Source organism: Somniosus microcephalus, chromosome 1 (genome assembly GCF_052327205.1).
Source record: "Somniosus microcephalus isolate GS21.2 chromosome 1, FLI_Smic_1.0, whole genome shotgun sequence".
In the NCBI taxonomy this organism is placed as follows: Eukaryota; Metazoa; Chordata; class Chondrichthyes; order Squaliformes; family Somniosidae; genus Somniosus; species Somniosus microcephalus.
The window spans coordinates 173,020,894-173,043,365 of NC_140987.1; the positions used below are offsets into that span (position 1 = coordinate 173,020,894).

Here is a 22,472-nt window from a genome sequence, read left to right on the forward strand (position 1 = left end):
TGGATGTGCCGCAGCCCAGGATCTTCTGCTTTGATTGATTGGTTTCTCCTCAGTATGTCAAGATCCAGACCTTGCGTCGGGTGAAGTTGTGCAGGGTGCAGAAGGCAACGACTATGCTCACTACCTTCTCTGGGGAGCATTGGAGGGCAACCCCAAAGCTCTGCAAGCAACTGAAGCCAGCAATGCCCTCTGCCTTTGCTCCACCGCAGACATTCCAAATCTGGCAAACTCCCCAACCCAATGGTACAGGGTGTCATTACCTGCTGGATGCAGGCCCTCACTGCCCCTTCATTAATCCTGCATAGGTCCCTTGTGGATGCCTAGATGGATGCGTAAAAGTTGGGGTCACCTTCATTTCTACACTTAAGGCTCTGCTGCACGGGCTTTAACTCATCATGGAGCAAATCGTAGAGTCAGTTGACGGCCTCCTTTGTGAAGTGCAGCCATCGCACAGTCATCTCCTCAAACATCAGTTAAGGCCTAGACACACTCCGGGCCGTGTACTTGCGTGTGGGGTGCTGTCATCATTGATGATGCTTCACTCTCCGGGCCTCCTGTCTCTGGTTCTCTTCTTCCTGTTTCTCCTTCCATTATAACAGCAAGCAGGAGCAGAGCCAGCAAAAGAGATATTTTTATTTCTCAAAAGGACTAGAAAATGGCTGTTTGCACTAACTGGAGGAGAATGGCTTCAGTGCTTCCTGGAGCAGCTGATTTGCATCTGTTTCAGGTGCCTGTGCATCTTAAAAGCTGATCGCAATTTGAAGAGAGCCTCTGAACAAGTTGATTTGCAGGAAGCTCACTTCTGTAACTTGAGAGCAGTTTGAATATTATGGGTGGAGATGTATTTGGGCAGAGGGATCTATAGACAATTGTACATGATCAAGTAGATTTGGGCGTATTGTACTTGCGAGTGCAGCTTCAGCTTGTACAGGTACTTAACTTCAACTTTTGAGGTAAGCATAAATGATCCGATAGTACTATTCGAAGAAGAGCAGAAGAATTCTCCTGGTGCTTTGCCCAATATTTACCCTTTAAACTACATCACCATAACAGATTAACTGGTCATTTATCTCCTTGCTGTTTGTAGGACCTTAGTGTGCACAAATTTGCTGTGTGACCACAGTGACTATACTTTAAAAAGTAATTAATTGGATTTAGCAGTGTTTTGGGACATTTGGAAAATGTGTGATGTAAATCCAGATTTCTTATTTATTTTATATTTTATTCACAATTTAAAGCAGATTTTCTCTTGCAAGTTAAAATAGAAAGATAAACAACAAAATGGTTGACCAGACACAAGTGGCACATGTCTGCAGCTACATCATGACTTGCAACAGCTTACAGAGGAAAATTGACATTATAAATGCACACCATTTTAACAGTGTAAATGTCATAAAAGTATTATCAAAAATCATGACCGCAGGAAGTTGGCAGGAAATGTGTGGTATGTATGTATGTATGTATATATATATATATATATATCTTTTTAATATGATGAAGCAGGGTTGGAGTTAGGAACAATTGGACCGAGGTGTTGGCAGCTAACTCAGTCTGCATTTGGGAGTCATTGTACAGGCATAAAACGGGGGCAGAAGTGTCCAGTATGACATTCCACTCCAAAAGTGAAGTGGCAGGAGGTTGGGAACCTGAGCGGGGAGACAAGCGGAAAGGGAAACGAGGATAAAAGCAAAAGACAGGAAGGAGAAAAACAGAAGTGGCAGACAGAGAAATTAAGGGTTTAAATCAAACATGGCTACAGTAAATAATTCTAAAAGATCTAAGCGTTAAAAAAACAAGCCTGAAGGCTTTGTGTCTTAATGCGAGGAGCATTCAGAATAAGGTGGATGAATTAGCTGAGCAAATAGAGGTAAACGAATATGATATGATTGGGATTACGGAAACATGGCTCCAGGGTGGCCAAGGCTGGGAACTCAACATCCAGGGTTATTCAATATTCAGCAAAGACAGGCAAAAAGGAAAAGGAGGTGGGGTAGCATTGCTGGTTAAAGAGGGGATTAACACAATTGTAAGGAAGGATATTAGCTCTGATGATGTGGAATCTGTATGGGTAGAACTGAGAAATACCAAGGGGCAGAAAACGTTAGTGGGAGTGGTATATAGACCTCCAAACAGTAATGTGGAGGTCGGAGATGGCATTAAAAGGGAAATTAGAGAAGCGTGCAATAAGGGCACAGCAGTTACCATGGGTGACTTTAATCTACATATAGATTGGGCTAACCAAGTTATTAACAATACTGTGGAGGAGGAATTCCTGGAGTGTATACGGGATGGTTTCCTGGACCAATATGTCGAGGAACCAACTAGAGATCAGGCCATCTTAGACTGGGTATTATGTAATGAGAAAGGATTAATTAGCAATCTTGTGCGAGGCCCCTTGGGTCGGAGCGATCATAATATGATAGAATGCTTCATTAAGATGGAGAGTGAAGTAGTTGACTCAGAGACTAGGGTCCTGAATTTAAATAAAGGAAACTACGATGGTATGAGGTGCGAGTTGGGTAGGATTGATTGGGGAATGTCACTCAAAGGGTTGACGGTGGATAGGCAATGGCAAACATTCGAAGATCGCATGGATGAACTACAGAATTTGTTCATCCCAGTTTGGCATAAAAATAAAACAAAAAAGGTGACTCAACCGTGGCTAATAAGGGAAATTAGGGAGGACATCTAAATTGGCCAGAAAAAGCAGTAAACCTGAGGATTGGGAGCAGTTTAGGATTCGACAAAGGAGGACAAAGGGATTAATTAAGAAAGGGAAAATAGAATATGAGAGTAAGCTTACAGGGAACATAAAAACTGACACTAAAAGCTTTTATAGATATGTGAAGAAGAGAAAAAGATTGGTGAAGTCAAGCGTAGGTCCCTTGCAGTCCGAATCGGGAATTTATAATGGGGAGCAAAGAAATGGCAGACCAATTAAATACATACTTTGGTTCTGTCTTCACAAAGGAGGACACAAATAACCCCCCAGAGATGTCGGGGAACATAGGTTCTAATGAGAGGGAGGAACTGATAGAAATCAGTATTTGTAGGGAAATAGTGTTAGAGAAATTGACGGGATTGAAGGCCGATAAATCCCTCGGGCCTGATGATCTACATCCTAGGGTACGTAAGGAAGTGGCCCTAGAAATAGTAGATGCATTGCTGGTCATCTTCCAAAATTCGATAAACTCTGGAACAGTACCCATAGATTGGCAGGTAGCTAATGTTACCCCACTGTTCAAAAAAGGTGGTAGAGAGATAACGGGGAATTACAGACCGGTAAGCCCGACATCGGTAGTGGGGAAAATGCTAGAGTCCATTATAAAAGATGTAATAGCAGAGCACTTGGAAAACAGTGACCGGATCGGACAAAGTCAACATGGATTTACAAAAGGTAAATCGTGCTTGACTAATCTACTGGAATTTTTTAAGGATGTAACTGGTAAAATAGATAAGGGAGAACCAGTGGATGTGGTGTATTTGGACTTTCAAAAGGCTTTCGCTAAGGTCCCGCATAAGAGATTAGCGTGTCAAGTTAAGGCACATGGGATTGGGGGCAAGGTATTGACTTGGATCGAGAACTGATAGGCAGACAGAAAGCGAAGAGTTGGAATAAATGGCTCTTTTTCCAAGTGACAGGCAGTGACTAGTGGGGTACCGCAGGGATCAGTCCTTGGACCCCAGGTATTCACAATATATATTCATGATCTGGACGAGGGAACTAGATGTAATATCTCCAAGTTTGCAGATGACACAAAGCTGGGTGGGCGTGTGTGCTGTGAGGAGGATGCCGAGAAACTCCAGTATGATTTGGACAGGTTAGGTGATTGGGCAGAAGTATGGCAGATGCAATATAATGTGGATAAATGCGAGGTTATCCAATTTGGTGTCAAAAACAAGAAGGCAGATTATTATCTGAATGGCAATAGATTGGGAGAAGGGGAAGTGCAACGAGACCTGGGCGTCCTTGTGCACCAGTTGCTGAAAGTATGCATGCAGGTGCAGCAGGCGGTTAAGAAGGCAAATGGTATGTTGGCCTTCGTAGCGAGAGGGTTTGAGTACAGGAACAAGGATGTCTTGCTGCAGTTGTACAGGGCCTTGGTGAGACCACACCTTGAATATTGTGTGCAGTTTTGGTCGCCTTATCTGAGGAAGGATGTTCTTGCCACGGAAGGAGGGCAGCGAAGATTCACCAGGCTGATACCTGGGATGGCAGGAATGACGTATGAGGAGAGAGTGGGTCGATTGGGCTTACAGTCGCTGGAGTTTAGAAGAATGAGAGGGGATCTCATTGAAACTTATAAAATTCTAACAGGACTAGACAGACTAGATGCAGGAAGGATGTTCCTGATGGTCGGGGAGTCCAGAACCAGGGGTCACAGTCTAAGGATAAGGGGTAAGCCATTTAGGACAGAGATGAGGAAGAATTTCTTCACCCAGAGAGTGGTGAACCTGTGGAATTCTCTACCACAGAAGGCAGTAGAGGCCAATTCATTAAATATATTCAAGAAGGAGTTGGATATATTTCTTAAGGCTAAAGGGATCAAGGGATATGGGGAGAAAGCAGGGACAGGGTACTGAATTTGGATGATCAGCCATGATCGCATTGAATGGCGGAGCAGGCTCGAGGGGCTGAATGGCCTACTCCTGCTCCTATTTTCTGTTTCTATGTACACCACCCACCTTACTGGTAAAGGCTGAAGTACAGGTGTCCAGGGCCTGCACCTGGGACAGGTGATGGGCCCCCGATCTGCATTTGCAATGTGCCTGTCATCTGTTTCAGGAGCTCCTCCTAAAAATGGGCTGCCTTGAACACGGTCGGCTGCATTCCAGATAACTAAGTCGACAGGCGGCCTAACCACCAGACCTTAAAGGGATGGCTGGAGGCTGCCAGCAAAAGTAAAGCAGGAATGCTGCACCCCGCTCCATAGCAGTCCTGAAGGTGGTTGCCAGCCCCCACTCGTCCCCTTTTCCCCCATCCGATCGCCTCCCTCCCTTCTCGATCACCTGAGGACTGCTGCCAACGATGCAGAGCCCTCAAGTTTAAATTTGCTTCGCTGGCAGCAGGCGTCCGCAGCTCTCTGGTCTAATTTTACTAAGGCCCAACATCAGGTCTGCCTCGTGCCGACCCACTAAGCGCCAATAGGCCAGTGCGATTCAATTTCACCTCCTTGGAGCTGATTACAACATAGGCGTTTCTTTGCAGTAGAGGCTGGGGAGCTAGAAGATGTAAAAAATTCAGTTGTTTCAGTGCCAGCACAGACTGATGATTTATGTACACTGTCAGCTCTGGTTGAGTGGGTAGCACACTCGCCTCTGAGTCAGAAGGTTGTGGGTTCAAGTCCCACTCCAGGGACTTGAGCACATAAATCTAGGTTGATTCTCCAGTGCAGTGCTGAGGGAGTGCTGCACTGTTGGAGGTGCAGTCTTTCGGATGAGACGTTAAACTGAGGCCCCATCTGCTCTCTCAGGTGGACGTAAAAAATCCCATGGTACTATTTCGAAGAAGAGCAGGGGAGTTATCCCCGGTGTCCTGGCCAATATTTATCCCTCAATCAACGTAACAAAAAAAAACAGTTTGCTGTGTGCAAATTTGCTGCCGCGTTTCCCACATTTCAACAGTGACAATAGTTCAAAAGTACTTAATTGGCTGTAAAGCGCTTTGAGATGTCCGGGGTGGTCATGAAAGGAGCTATATAAATGCAAGTCTTTCTTCTTTCTATGTACAGGAAACTTTGTGTTATCCGGAGGTGAGCTATCCGGCAATCTGGAGCCACCGGCAAAAATCAGCAGCCGTTTTTTATTCTTTTTGTTTGTTTTTTTTGCTTTGTTTGAACAGTCAAGCTGTGCAAGGTCTGTAGCTATAGCAACAGCTTCAGCTACAGAGCTTTAGGGCCGCACCCGAGTGTTTAGAAGCTGTTGCTAAGCAACAGTGTTTGTTGTCAAATACGGAGATAAGAATCTCCGTATCTCTCAACATTAACTCTGGAGAGTACGGAAGTTTTGAGGCAACGGCAGCAGCTCGGTCCCGTGGGTGCCGGATAGCACAAAGTTTCCTGTAGTTGACATTATAAATGTGGATATAGGAATTTTGTAACAGAGATAATATTGACATGGAAGCATATGTAATCATAGCAATTTCAGCACAGAAAAAGTTATCTAAAGTAATGTGCCTGTGCCAGAGCTAACTCCTTATCAGATCTAATCCCATGCCTTTACTCTGGTTGAGGATTCTAGGACTAGGGGGCATAGTCTAAAAACATAGATCTTTCAGGAGTGAAATTATCAAACACTTCTACACACAAAGGGCGGTAGAAGTTTGGAACTCCTCCGCAAATGACAATTGATGCAAGATCAATTGTTAATTTTAAATAGGCGATTGATAGTGTTTTGTTAACTAAAGGTATTAAGGGATATGGGCCAAAGGCGGGTATATCAAATCAAATCAACTTTTATTGTCATTGTTAGTGCACAAGTGCAGTACAACGAAATGTAGGCTTGCGGCTCCCGAGAGTGTACATTTAGATTAAGACATTTAAACATTCAACATACATTTGGCTTGTAATACATTAACATAAACATAACCATCATAAAGTGCATTGGCAGATGTGCAGGCTTTCGAGTTTGTTTGTGGAGTTCAGTAGGATGACAGCCCTGGGAAAGAAGCTGTTCCTAAATCTGGTCGTACGGGTGCGAATGCGTCTGTAGCGTCTCCCAGATGGCAGGAGGGTGAACAGACTGTGGCTGGGGTGGGTAGGGTCTTTGATGATGGACCGTGACCTCCGTAAACAGCGTTTCTGGTATATGTGCTCTATGGTCGGTAGCCGGGTGCCGGTGATGCGTTGGGCAGTTTTGACTACCCGCTACAGGGCTTTCTGGTCATAGTAGCTACAGCTGCCATACCATACTGTGATACAGTTCGTCAGGATGCTCTCTATTGTGCAGCGGTAAAAGTTGGGTTAGGTTGCAGATTACCCACGATCTCATTGAATGGCAGAACAAGCTCGAGGGGCTCAATGGCCTTCTCCAGTTCCTATGTTCCTAGGTACCCATCAGTATTTTTCTTCATATGTATTTGATTTCTTCTTGTATATTGTGGTTGATTCAGCTTCAGTGGCTACTTGTGATCATTTGCATTCCACTGTATATTATAACCCTTTGAGCAAAAATATTTCTTAATATGGCTCAGATTAGGAATTTGCATGTGGTGCAATGTGAGTGGGAATCTGGGTCTCAGGCACAGTATAATGGAATTCCAACAAACCACACCAAATGTTTGATTCTATTGTTGATAAATCTATATATTTAATAATGGCTTTACTTGAATTGAGGACAGTTCAGTATCCTGATAGATATCATGTCCAAGGGCTAAATAAATGGAAAGTAAAGTTGTCACCTATAAATATTTAATTTCAACCAATCCCTACCATTCCTTAAAATACAGTGTTCTTGGGAACTGAACTAAATCAGATTCAGCCCATGTAGCTAGAGGCCCAAATCCTTGTGTCCTACTTATTAATGATAGAAATAGTTTTTTAAACATGTGGCACTAGAACATTTTTCCAAAATTAAACACTGTGAAACTTTTGATGCAATGAAAGAGGTTTTTAAAGCAGATGGGTACCCTACTATAATAAATGACCAATCTCAGCATTTGCGCTCAATTCTTTGTCAGGCATAGTGAACCATGCTGATGAAATCTGGAGATCGCCAACTTGTAGCATTTCATTTTTTTTCCACCAGCAAGAAAATGTAACGTTCTTTTCATCTGCTTCATGCGGTGAGTTCCGTAAAGAATGACTTAATTCTGCACTGCATTATAAAATCTTCCACGGAAGAACTTCAGAAATGCTTGAAATGCACAGCATGTGGAAGGAAAGATGGGTTATTCAGGTGCAGCTATTTATCATTACTAGTTTTGGTGAGAAGTTTTGCATGAAAAAAAACCTAACTTTCTCTTTTAGAAAAGCGAATGCTGGAAATCTGAAATAAAAACAGAAAATGCTGGAAATACTCAACTCTGTTTCTCTCTCCACAGATGCTAACGTTTCAGGTCGCTGACTTTTCGTCAGAACTGGAAAAAGTTAGAGATGTAACAGATTTTAAGCAAGTGCATGGAAAGGGGGGAGGGGAGAAAAGAACAAAAGGGAAGGTGTGATGGGGTGGAAGGCAGGAGAGAGTAAATGACAAAAGGTATGATAGCACAAAGCAAAAGGAGATGGTAGGGGGACAAGTAAAGGAAGAAAAGATGAGTCTAGAAGAGGTGTAAATGGGAATGGCAGAATCATTTAACAGCTGACGAAAGGTCACCAACCTGAAACGTTAACTCTGTTTCTCTCTCCACAGATGCTGCCTGACCTGCTGAGTATCTCCAGCATTTTCTGTTTGCATCATAAATTTTTGCACCATACAATAAAGATGTGTACTAGTTTTGGAGGGTGAGGAATGTAATGGGAATCAGTTATCATCACTACAGCAAAACAGAAGCATTGTTGGACCAGCACCAAATGCATGGCAAAAGTTGGGAGGGGGAGCTGGTAAACATGAGGCTCCAGGAATGGTTTGAATTTTTAAGCTAATTGGCAGATCATGTTGTGAAAATGTGAAGCCACAAGTATAAAGCAGCAGGAAACAAATTATTCTACTTCATGTGTATTTTTGAAAACCATACATGCCGCCAAAAATAATAATTTTTCTTTGTAAAACTTAGCAGCACAAAGACTTGTGCATTTTAGTGCATCTATTGGAATATTAGGATCTAATCGATAATTAGAATCTTAGCAGCAGCAGCATAAAGGGAGAGGTGGAGAAGGCCCAGGACAGAGCGCAGACCGGAGCGGGAGCGGCAATAAAGGGAGAGGTGCAGAACGCCCAGGACAGAGTGCAGACCAGAGCGGGAGCGGCAATAAAGGGAGAGGTGGAGAAGGCCCAGGACAGAGCGCAGACTGGAGCGGGAGTGGCAATAAAGGGAGCTGAGCGGCGATTAAAAAAAAAAAACACAAGGAGTGATGTCACAGGATAGCTGGTAACTGACTGATTGGTGAAGGTCACACCTTTTTTCCTCTTCAAGCTAGAGACCGGGGTTAAATAGCTGGTTCGGAATAAAGCAGGAGCTTGGAGATTAGTAACTGTTGATATTATATTATATTAATAACTTGAATTAGATGCATCTTAGTCTTAAGTTTCTGTAAAGTTAGCTAATAGTCGAATAAATAAACATAGAAGATAGGAGCAGGAGTAGGCCATTCGGCCCCTCGAGCCTGTTCCGCCATTTAATGAGATCATGGCTGATCATCCAAATTCAGTACCCTGTTCCTGCCTTCTCTCCATATCCCTTGATTCCTTTAGCCTTACGAAATATATCTAACTCCTTCTTGAATATATTTAATGAATTGGCCTCTACTGCTTTCTGTGGTAGTGAATTCCACAGATTCACCACTCTCTGGGTGAAGAAATTCTTCCTCATCTCAGTCCTAAATGGCTTACCCCTTATCCTTAGACTCTGACCCCTGGTTCTGAACTCCCCCGCCATCGGGAGCATCCTTCCTGAATCTAGTCTGTCTAGTCCTGTTAGAATTTTATAAGTTTCAATGATATCCCCTCTCATTCTTGTAAACTCCAGCGAATATAAGCCTGATCGACCCAATCTCTCTTCATACGTCATTCCTGCCTGGTGAATCTTCGCTGCGTTCTCTCCATGGCAAGAACATCCTACCTCAGATAAGGCGACCAAAACTGCACACAATACTCAAGGTGTGGTCTCACCAAGGCCCTGTACAACTGCAGCAAGACATCCTTGCTCCTGTACTCGAATCCTCTTGCTCTGAAGGCCAACATACCATTTGCCTTCTTAACCGCCTGCTGCACCTGCATGCTTACCTTCAGCGACTGGTGCACAAGGACACCCAGGTCTCGTTGCACTTCCCCTTTTCCCAATCTATTGCCGTTCAGATAATCTGCCTTCCTGTTTTTGCCACCGCAGTGGATAACCTCGCATTTATCCACATTATACTGCATTTGCCATGCATGTGCCCAATCGCCCAACCTGTCCAAATCGTGCTGGAGTTTCTCTGCATCCTCCTCACAGCACACACGCCCACCCAGCTTTGTGTCGTCTGCAAACTTGGAGATATTACATCTAGTTCCCTCGTCTAGATCATTTATATATATATTGTGAATAGCTGGGGTCCTAGCACCGATCCCTGCGGTACCCCACTAGTCACTGCTTGCCACTCAGAAAAAGACCTGTTTATTCCAACTCTTTGCTTTCTGTCTGCCAATGAGTTCTCTATCCAAGACAGTACCTTACCCCCAATCCCATGTGCTTTAACTTTGCAAGCTAATTTCTTGTGCGGGACCTTAGCGAAAGCCTTCTGAAAGTCCAAATACACCACATCCACTGGTTCTCCCTTATCTATTCTACCAGTTACATCCTCAACAAAGTCCAGTAGATTAGTCAAGCACGATTTACCTTTTGGTGTGGAGAGGCCGGTGTTGGACTGGGGTGGACAAATGTAAGAAGTCACACAACACCAGGTTATAGTCCAACAGTTTTATTTGAAATCACAAGCTTTCGGAGCGCTGCTCCTTCGTCAGGTGAAGTGGAGAGATGCATAAAGATACAGCTTATATAGTCAGAGAATAATGCCAGATGATTGCAGGTAATCATTCTTACTGCCATTTATCACACCTCGGCAGCAAGATAATCACAGCAATCAAAGATGTGAATGGTGTCCAAACAGGTCAGTCAGGAAAACATTACATCAAAGAACAATGAGGTGGGGTCACAAAGGGTCAAATGTTGCAGATGCTGGGGTCTGTATGAAAAACAAAAAACATTTTTTTTGCTGGAAATCACAGCAGGTCTGGCCGCATCTGTGTAGAGCGAACCAGCCAACGATGACTCGAGTCTGGATGACTCTACGTCAGGTGGGGTTACATGTAGCGTGACATGAACCCAAGATCTCGGTTAAGGCCGTCCTCATGGGTGCGGAACTTGGCTATCAGTTTCTGCTCTACGATTTTGCGTTGTCGTGTGTCTCGAAGGCTGCCTTGGAGAATGCTTACCCGAAGATCGGAGGCTGACTGTCCTTGACTGCTGAAGTGTTCATCGTCATCGATGACATGTTGAAGGCTGCGAAGAACATGGCGTAGTTTCTCCACTCCGGGGAAGTACTGGACGACGAAGGGTACTCTGTTGGTTGTGTCCCGTGTTTGTCTTCTGAGGAGATCTATGCGATTTTTTTCTGTGGCCCGTCGGAACTGTCGATCGATGAGTCGAGCGTCATATCCTGTTCTTACGAGGGCGTCTTTCAGCGTCTGTAGGTGTCCATCGCGTTCCTCCTCGTCTGAGCTGATCCTGTGTATTCGCAGGGCTTGTCCATAGGGGATGGCTTCTTTAACGTGGTTAGGGTGGAAGCTGGAGAAATGGAGCATTCTGAGGTTGTCCGTGGGCTTGCGGTAGAGTGAAGTGCTGAGGTGTCCGTCTTTGATGGAGATTTGTGTGCCCAAGAATGAAACCGATTCTGAGGAGTAGTCCATGGTGAGTTTGATGGTGGGATGGAACTTGTTGATGTTACCGTGTCGTCTTTTCAATGATTCTTCTTCGCAGCCTTCAACATGTCATCGATGACGACGAACACCTCGCTAAGGCCATCCCCACGCCTCCACTACTCGCCTTCAAACAGCCGCCTAACCTGAAACAGACCATCGTTCGCAGCAAATTACCCAGCTTTCAGGAGAACAGCGACCACGACACCACACAACCCTGCCACGGCAACCTCTGCAAGACATGCCAGATCATCAACACAGATACCATCATCACACACGAGGACACCACCCACCAGGTACATGGTACATACTCATGTAACTCGGCCAACGTTGTCTACCTCATACGTTGCAAGAAAGGATGCCCCGGAGCATGGTACATCGGCGAGACCATGCAGACACTGCGACAACGGATGAACGGACACCGCGCAACATGCCAGATCATCAACACAGATACATCGGCGAGACCATGCAGACATTGCGACAACGGATGAACGGACACCGTGCAACAATCGCCAGGCAGGAGTGTTCCCTCCCAGTCGGGGCACACTTCAGCAGTCAAGGACATTCAGCCTCCGATCTTCGGGTAAGCATTCTCCAAAGCGGCCTTCGAGACACACGACAACGCAAAATCGAAGAGCAGAAACTGATAGCCAAGTTCCGCACTCATGAGGACGGCCTCAACTGGGATCTTGGGTTCATGTCATGCTACATGTAACCCCACCTGACGTAGGGTCATCCAGACTCGAGTCGTCGTTGGCTGGTTCTCTCTGCACAGATGCGGCCGGACCTGCTGTGAGTTCCAGCAAAAAAAATGTTTTTTGTTTTTCATACAGACCCCAGCATCTGCAACATTTGACCCCTTGTGACCCCACCTCATTGTTCTTTGATGTAATGTTTTCCTGACTGACCTGTTTGGACATCATTCACACCTTTGATTGCTGTGATTATCTCTCTGCCAAGGTGTGATAAATGGCAGTTAGAACGATTACCTGTAATCATCTGGCATTATTCTCTGACTATATAATCTGTGTCTTTATGCATCTCTCCACTTCACCTGATGAAGGAGCAGCGCTCCGAAAGCTTGTGATTTCACATAAAACTGTTGGACTATAACCTGGTGTTGTGTGACTTCTTACATTTGATTTACCTTTTGTAATGGCAGGGCAGTTCGGTCCAGCGGAATGCACATCCTGTGCCATGTGGGAACTCCAGGACGTTTCCCGTGTGGTCACTCCGCGGCTGAAGAGTGCGCAAGTAGAGAGGGAATGGCTGACCGCCAGACAGAAGAGGAGGATCAGGCAGGTAGTGCAGGAGTCCCCTGAGTGCATCTCGCCTCCAACCAGTATTCTACTGGCGAGGGCGATGGTTCCTCTGGGGAGTACAGCCAGAGCCAATTCCACAGCACCACGGGTGGCTCAGCTGTACAGGGGGGAGGAGGAAGATCGGGAAAGCAATAGTGGTACAGGATTCGATAGTATGGGGAGCAGACAGACGTTTCTGCGGCCGCAGACGTGACTCCAGGATGGTATGCTGCCTCCCTGGTGCCAGGGTTAAGTATGTCACTGAGCGGCTGCAGAACATTCTCAGGGGGGAGGGTGAACAGCCAGAGGTCGCGGTCCCTATTGGTACCAACGACATAGGTAGAAAGAGGGATGAGGTCCTGCAGGCAGATTTCAGGGAGCTAGGAAAGAGATTAAAAAGCAGGATATCAAAGGTAGTAATCCCTGAATTACTCCCGGTGCCAGACGCGAGTGAGTATAGAAATAGGAGAATAGAGCAGATGAATGCATGGCTGGAGAGATGGTGCAGGAGGGAGGGCTTCAGATTCCTGGGGCATTGGTTCTGGGGGAGGTGGGACCTGTACAGACCGCATGGCTTGCACCTCAGCAGAGCCGGAATCAATATCCTGTGGGGAGGTTTGCTAGTGCTGTTGGGGAGGGTTTAAACTAAATTGGCAGGGGGATGGGCACCAGGATGTAGCATTGGAAAGGAGAAACAATGGGCACAAAGGATTGGGAGAGACGGATAGCACGAAAGTAAGAAATAGTAAGGCATTAGGTGGGGTCAGACTAAGAGAGAGCACAGGATGGTCTAAGATAGGTTTACAGTGTATGTATGTGAATTCTTGAAGCATAGTAAACAAGGTTGGTTAGCTGCAGGCGCAAATAGCCACATGGGAATATGATGTCGTGGCAATGACGGAAACCTGGCTCAAAAAAGAGCAGGATTGGGTATTAAATATTCCTGGATATAGGACGTTCAGGAAAGATAGGGAAGGAAAGATAGGAGGTGGTGTGGCAGTATTGATTAAGGAGAATGTTACAGTGCTGGAGAGAGAGGATGTCCTGGAGGGGTCAAGGATAGAATCTATATGGCTAGAGTTAAGAAATAATAGAGGGGCCATTACACTACTAGGTGTATTCTATAGACCACCAACTAGTGGGAAAAATATTGAGGAGCAAATTTGTAGAGAAATTACAGAGATGCAAGAACTATAAAGTAGTAATAATGGGGGACTTCAACTATCCTAATATAGACTGGGATAGTAATATTGTAAAGGGCAGAGAGGGGGAAGAATTTCTCAAGTGTGTTCAGGAGAGCTTTCTTGATCAGTATGTTTCCGGCCCAATGAGGAAGGAGGCATTGCAGGATCTGGTTCTGGGGAATGAGGTAGGTCAAGTGGAGCAACTGTCAGCAGGTGAACATTTAGGGAACAGTGATCAGAGTATCATAAGGTTTAGATTAGCTATGGAAAAGGACAGGGAGCAATCTAGAGTAAAAATACTTAATTGGACAAAGGCCAATTTCAGTGGGATGAGAACAGATCTGGCCCAGGTAAATTGGAATCAAAGATTGGCAGGCAAAACTGTAGTGGAACAATAGGCTGCCTTTAAAGAGGAAGTAGTTCAGGGACAGTCGAGGTACGTTCCCACTAGGGGGAAAGGTAAGGCAGCTAAAGTCAGAGCTCCCTGGATGATGAAACAGATAGAGAGTAAGATGAAGCAGAAAAAGAGTGCATATGACAGATGTCAGGTTGAGAATACATCTGAAAATCAGGCTAAATATAGAAAGTTCAGAGGGGAAGTGAAAAAGAAAATAAGAGGGGCAAAGAGAGGGTATGAGAATAGAATGGCAGCTAACATAAAAGGTAATGCAAAAGTCTTCTAAAGGCATATAAATAGTAAATGGGTAGTAGGAGAGGTGGGGTCGATTAGGGACCAAAAAGGAGACCTACGCATGGAGGCAGAGGGTATGGCTGAGGTACTAAATGAGTACTTTGCATCTGTCTTCATCAAGGAAGAAGATGTTGCCATAGACATAGTGAGGAGGAGGTAGAGGAGATACTGGATGGGATAAAAATTGATAAAACCGAGGTATTAGAAAGGCTGGCTGTACTTAAAGTAGCTAAGTAGATAAATGGGATGCATCCTAGGATGCTGAGGAAAATGAAGGAAGAAATCGCGGAGGTACTGGCCATAATCTTCCAATCCTCCTTAGAAATGGGGGTGGTGCCAAAGAACTAAAGAATAGCAAATGTTACACCCTCGTTCAAAAAAGGGTGTAAAGATAAGCCCAGCAACTGCAGGCCAGTCAGTTTAACCTCAGGAGTGGGGAGGCTTTTAGAAACAATAATCTGCGACAAAATTAACAGTCACTTGGACAAGTGTGGATTAATTAAGGAAAGCCAGCATGGATTTGTTAAAGGCAAACCATGTTTAACCAACTTCATTGAGTTTTTTGATGAGGTAACAGTGAGGGTTGATGAGGGCAGCATGGTTAATGTGGTGTGCATGGATTTCCAAAAGACGTTCGACAAAGTGCCACATAATAGGCTTGCCAGCAAGGTTGAAGCCCCTGGAATAAAAGGGACAGTGACAGCACGGATACGAAATTGGCTAAGTGACAGGAAACAGAGAGTAGTGGTAAACGGTTGTTTTTCGGACTGGGGGAAGGTACACAGTGGTGTTCCCCAGGGGTCGGTTCTAGGACCACTGCTTTTCTTGATATATATTAATGACTTGGATGTGGGTGTACAGGGCACAATTTCAAAATTTCCAGTTGACACAAAATTTGTAAGTATAGTGAACAGTGAGGAAGATAGTGATAGACTTCAAGAGGACATAGACAGGCTGGTGGAATGGGCGAACATGTGGCAGATGAAATTTAACGCAGAAAAATTAGAAGTGATACATTTTGGTATAAAGAATGAAGAGAGGACATATAAACTGAAGGGTACAATCCTAAAGGGGGTGCATGAACAGAGAGACCTAGGTGTATATGTGCACAAATCGTTGAAGGTGGCAGGGCAGGTTGAGAAAGCAGTTAAAAAGCTTACGGGACCTTCGGCTTCATGAATAGAGATATAGAGTACAAAAGTGTGGAAATTATGATTCTTTATAAAACACTGGTTCGGCCTCAACTGGAGTATTAAGTCCAATTCTGGGCACCGCACTTCAGGAAGGATGTGAAGGCCTCAGAGAGGCTGCAGAAAAGATTTATGAGAATGATTCCAGGGATGAGGGACTTCAGTTACGTGGATAGATTGCAGAAGCTGGGGTTGTTCTCCTTAGAGTAGAGAAGATTGAGAGGAGATTTGATAGAGGTGTTCAAACTCAGGAGGGGCCTGGACAGAGTAGATGGAGAGAAATTGTTCCCATTGGCAGGGGGGGGGTCGAGAACCAGAGGACACAGATTTAAGGTGATTGGCAAAAGAACCAAAGGTGATGTAAGAAAAAAAATCTTTAAAGAAAAAAATTTGCAGGGCTACGGGGAAAGGGCGGGGGAGTGGGACTAGCTGAGCTGCTCTTACAGGCTCGAAAGGCCAAATGGCCACCTTCCGTGCTGTAACCATTCTATGATTCTATAAATCCCCCAAAGTGCAAAGAGCTATTTGTGGTCCTAATACTTCCTGTATTCAATTAAAGCCAGATTGTGTCGTAAAACATAACCTGTGTTTGAAAGTTGTATTCTTCTTCCTTTTTTTATTCTTAATGTACATCAGGATTGATTTATCATAAATGGATTACATTTAACAGCTGTTGCTCATACCATGTTAATGTTGTTGCCATGCAAGAGTCACGTGATCTTCCCTTGTACTGATATAGCAGATAAAATGGCTACAGACCAGTCCCTGGTTCTTTATCTCTCCATCATCGGCACAGCAACGTGCACCGTTGTTCTTTGTGGGAAATTTATTTGACCTCATTATCTTTTTTTTTTACACTGTTTCCTACCCGGCAGTTGGCTGGATTGACAGGCTGACCAGCTGCCAGGCGAGAAAGCCAGCGGTAGAAGCCTGCAATCGGGAAAGATTGGGAGTTGGTGGGGTGTGTTGGACTGTCAGTCGGGATGGAGGGGGATCTGGAGGATATCACGTGGTTGGAGGTTGCGGGGTTCAGCCAATCACGGCAGAAGATTTGCTTGAGGGGCCGGGGGAGGGTTGGGGGGGGGGAAGTACTCCTCCTCCTGGCCCACAAGCTATGCTATGAAAAGCACTTACCTGCTGGATCCGGCTGCTCCCATCCCTCAGCTCTGGCTCAGGAAAGGAGGCTCATTTAAATATACATAGGATATATGGCACAGAAACAGGCCATTTGGCCCAGCCAGTCCATGCCAGCGTTTATGATCCACTCGAGCCTCCTCCCGTCTTCCTGATCTAAATCTATCAGCATTAACCCTCTATTCCCTTCTCCCTCATATGCTTATCTAGCCTCCCCTTAAATGCATCGACACTATTTGCCTCAACTACTCCCTATGGTAGCGAGTTGCACGTTCTCACCACTCTCTGGGTAAAGAAGTTTCTTCTGAATTCCCTATTTGATTTCTTGGTGGCTATCTTATATCGATGGCCATCTTATATTGATGGCCTCTAGTTATGCTCTTCCCCACAAGTGGAAACATTCTCTCTGTATCCACTCCATCAAAACCTTTCCTAATTTTAAAGACCTCAATTAGGTCACCCCTCAGCTTTTGTTTTTCAAGCGAAAAGAGACCCAGCCTGTTCATCCTTTCCTGATATGTATACCCTCGCATTTCTGGTATCATCCTTGTAAATCTTTTTTGCACCATCTCCAGTGCCTCTATATCCTTTTTATAATATGGTGACTAGAATTGTACTGTTAGAAATCAGGGGTGCCCAAAATGTATATGGTTATGCAAATAAAATTGTGACGCGAATAATGCTGTGTTTACATGATTGTATTAGAACTAGAGACAAAAGGTCCCAGTTGGGCTTGGTTTCTGCTCCTGACCTGAAGCGGTTATTCTGATTTGGCCGTGCTGACAGTTTCCCAATGTTGCTGATATTTCCATGGTGCTGAAGTCTAGCATTTTCAATTGTGTTACTCACCATTTTAGCAGATAACCAATAAGCACTAACTAAGGAAGTGAAGTACACACAACGATCAAGAAACACTCACCCTCTGTTTTAGGTTAAAGTACACGTGCATACGTCGTGCGAATGTGAATACTGAGATCACATGCTGACAGACGGTTTCTCGTACTCATTTTTTACACATCAAAAATGCAATTAGCCACATTTGGATTCCTCATTAGCCACATGTGGCTAACATATTAGACAACTTTGGCCTACGTAACAGAGTCTGAATATCAAAAGTAATTGATTAGCTGTGAAGCTTTCTGTAAGATGTTATATAAATGCAGATTCTTTTCCTTTTTTGTAATTATGTTTTTCCATCCCTTCATGGTATGCTGATTCCATGTGACATCCAAGGGCAGGTGACATGATCCAAAGCCTACCCTGATGGCACTGAAACCAGCTGCTGCATAATGATGTGGAGATGACGGTCCTTTTGATTTTCTCTCATTTTTCAAATGAGGAAGTGCTTAAATTCTGTGTTTCACTGGCCCATGTGCAAGAATTGTTGATATGTATGACTGCCTTGTCACTCTGTGGCACACATTGGAGTTCCACCATTTTGAGCCACCTCACAGAATAATTTTGCATACAGTGTCAGCAGCGATGTATCATTAGGGTATATTTTTCTACCTGTGGTATTCTGTGACGCTTTCACACTTGAATCACCTGATACTTTTGTCTTTGTCCATCTGTGTTCTGCGGGTCTGTAGAGACTGACTCATAGCTTGTGAACTAAACTAAACTAGGTCAGCAACATGTATGGTGCAGGAAATCTGATCTTCTGCCCACGCTACAGTTTACAGGTGCTCATGAAGCTGTAAAATGATCAATCTATTCACCTAATTCTTTGAGTGCCTTGACTCTCTATCAAACCACCAAATTTGACACTGTCAAATCATCCAGAACTCTTCCCTTAACATACTCCCATAAACCATGATATGCTGTCCTCCTAACCATAGTTTTTGGATATTTTCCAGCTGTCTAAGTTCCATAAAGCATTTTCTATAGATTCTGAAATGTCAGTGTGTATGCTTCAGGCAAGAAGTCTTCAGCAGAATAATATCATGCTTTACAGTTCCATTGTCTGCGTTCTCCATTGGATCTGCATATAAAATGCTGCAAGCGTTTTACTGCCAAGTGACAGCATAAGTCGTTCTGCCCATACGTTTTCATTCTATTTATGGTGGCTTGCCAGTAATTCGACACCTGTAAAAATCTATCTGTGCTGTTTTCCTTTGGTTAATTTGGTATCAGACTGGGTTTAACAAAATTATCCCAAATCAAGTTATGGACTTAATCAGCTGTACCCTCCCTTACCAGCCTTGCTGACAATGTGCCTCTTTCAGCCATTTCCAGTGCGTGCAAATGCTCCTCTTTTTCGCCCACCTCCAATCATTGCTGTTTCTTCATTTCCTCCCCCCTGAATTTATGTAGTGCCTCTACTTGTTGTCTTTCTCTCTGCCTTGTGTTGTTCCTTCATGGCCTTCAATTTCTGTATTTTTTAACTGTTGCACTCTTTGTCTCTTTTTTCTTTGCAGCCAGCCATGTTAACTATCTCTAAATATTTTTTGAGTTCTTACCATTTTTTAAAATATTGTTGTTTGCTGCTATTCAACTCACTTCAAATTTAAAATATTTAACTAGCTTATTTGGTCTAATTTGAAAATATAATAATCCCTCAAGCGACCAGATCTTTTTGGGTTTTGTGCTTGATAATTTGCTGGGGTCCAGCATCGCTGACCATTCCGGTCAGTGGACCTTGCACCTCCTGTGATTTGGAGTGTGGCTTTACCTACCTTATATCAAGTAAACGATGGGAAGATTTGACAGAGAGCCCTTACCACTGTATGTTGACTTGCTGGAAGGCATCAAGTGCTGCCACAAGATTATTCTCCTCTTCAGTAGGTGGATTAAAATACACTCTGAGACCAAGACTCAGGCTATAAACCAACATGCGATTTAATTAAGCAAGGAAGGTAAATAAACAGTAGTCAGTATTAATCAGTACATTACAAACTTAGAAATTATTTTCGGTACATTAAAACAATAAATGCACCTCTTCCTCAGCTACCTCTCTACATACGTTGAACCTTGAAAATGATGCTCACTTCATACATGGCAAAAATACTACCAGTGAGTCTCTGACTCGGAGCAGATCCTTTGCTGGTTTGTGCCTCACTGTTGACTGATGAGCTAAACACAAGTAGCTTTGCAATTGGAAACCCTAAGCCACAGAGTTATCTGTTAAAAAGACGACTAAGAAGCATTGGTCCCACCCCTACACGCAGGCCCGATCCATGTCTTCACCTCCAGACGTAGTTGTCAATGAATAATTAACACCCTAGGATGACCAAGCAGGGCCTCTATCCAGCTGCAATGGCAGCAATCAGGACCATCAAAACTGCCCATACTTCTGCCTTGCTCTGAGGTACCTGTTAGCTAGACAGCTTGCAGAAGACAGCTACAAAAATTGACTTCAATTCTGTGTGCACTGTTACTAGTAATACAACATTCAAATAATCTTGTTCAGACAAAAATAATTTTTTGTCACAGACACTAGCATATCATCTTTTTCCACTGAGAACCCCGCATTTGCAACACTAGGATTTCTATGATTTTGGAAGACCATTGGCCCAGATATTCCGATCCCTCCGGGTGTGTACGCGCTGTGTACCCACCCGTAGGGACATCGGACATGCCGGTTTCAGGCATACACTGCGCATGTGCTGAAAACCGGCATTTTGACAGATCCTCCGGTTGCCCTGGAGAAGGGCCTCTGCGGGCGGAGAGTTCCGCTTTTTGGAGACCCTCCGCCCGCAGAAAACCCTTACAATTCTTACGCTTGGTAAAAGCAGGCGCAAGGCTTGCTTTTACCAGGATAAGAGTTGAAAAAAAGTTTTTAAAAACTTTTCACTGATTTATCATTTAAAAATACTTTAAAAAAAAAAGTTAGTTTATTTTTAGCCCCGTAAAAAACTTCAATTATTTTTTGAAAACATTTAATTTTTGTTTAAAGGCCTTAATTTATTGTAATTTCAAGTCATTTTAAAAATGTGATTTAAAAAAGGATGTATTTAAAGTTTTACTATGTTTTTTCATTGATCTCCATTCATATATTTGACAGGTCTTCCTTCTGTGATTGGCTCCCCATGGCCCACGTGATCCCAGGGATGCTGCGAACTACCTGCGCCTCTGGGATACGTGGGCCCTGCACACTGGCAGTTTGGTGAGGCCCAGCATCGGAACTGTGCGCCTCCCGGGAGCACTCGGGTAAAGGCGCAGATTTTTCCAGATTGCAGGCCTCCGCCCGTGGGAGGCCTGCGATCGGAAAATACGGGCCAATGTGTTTTTCTGGCTTACAGGAGATGTGAGTGAAACAGGAAAGCAGAGAAAAGTAGGTGAAATAAAAACATGACTTGTGTAAGTATCTATTTTCCCACTTAACAGATAAAATAAGTATCAACATAAATATTGTATTGGTTAAACCCCCGCCTTCTACACAAAAGAATAGAAAACATAAGGGAGTACAAATTTGTCTCAGGTGGTGGTGCAAAATGGGCGGTATTGGACCGGCCGCCCCTTACACACAGCGTCTGGTATTGGATCGGCCGCCCCTTACACACAGCGTCTGGTATTGGATCGGCCGCCCCTTACACACAGCGTCTGGTATCGGATCAGCCGCCCCTTACACGCAGTGTCTGGCATCGGATCGGCCGCCCCTTACACACACCGTCTGGTATCGGATCGGACGCCCCTTACACACAGCGTCTGGTATTGGATCAGCCGCCCCTTACACGCAGTGTCTGGTATCGGATCGGCCGCCCCTTACACACACCGTCTGGTATCGGATCGGACGCCCCTTACACACAGCGTCTGGTATTGGATCAGCCGCCCCTTACACGCAGTGTCTGGTATCGGATCGGCCGCCCCTTACACACACTGTTTGGTATCGGATCGGACGCCCTTTACACACAGTGTCTGGTATCGGATCAGCCGCCCCTTACACGCAGTGTCTGGTATTGGATCAGCCGCCCCTTACACGCAGTGTCTGGTATCGGATCGGCCGCCCCTTACACACACCGTCTGGTATCGGATCGGCCGCCCCTTACACGCAGTGTCTGGTATCGGATCGGCCGCCCCTTACACGCAGTGTCTGGTATCGGATCGGCCGCCCCTTACACGCAGTGTCTGGTATCGGATCGGCCGCCCCTTACACGCAGCGTCTGGTATCGGATCGGACGCCCCTTACACACAACATCTGGTATTGGATCGGCCGCCCCTTACACACAGCGTCTGGTATCGGATCGGCCGCCCATTATACACAGCGTCTGGTATCGGATCGGCCGCCCATTATACACAGCGTCTGGTATCGGATCGGCCGCCCATTATACACAGCGTCTGGTATCAGATCGGCCGCCCATTATACACAGCGTCTGGTATCGGATCAGCCGCCCATTATACACAGCGCCTGGTATCGGATCGGCCGCCCCTTACACACAGCGTCTGGTATCGGATCGGCCGCCCCTTACACACAGCGTCT

The 22,472-nt window shown here is 44.9% G+C and overlaps 1 protein-coding gene across 4 annotated transcripts in view; it reads left to right on the forward strand.

The window, feature by feature from the left end:
* Nucleotides 1–22,472, forward strand: part of fbxl17 (F-box and leucine-rich repeat protein 17) — a 950,602-nt gene that overhangs the window by 180,472 nt on the left and 747,658 nt on the right. The window lies entirely within an intron of this gene.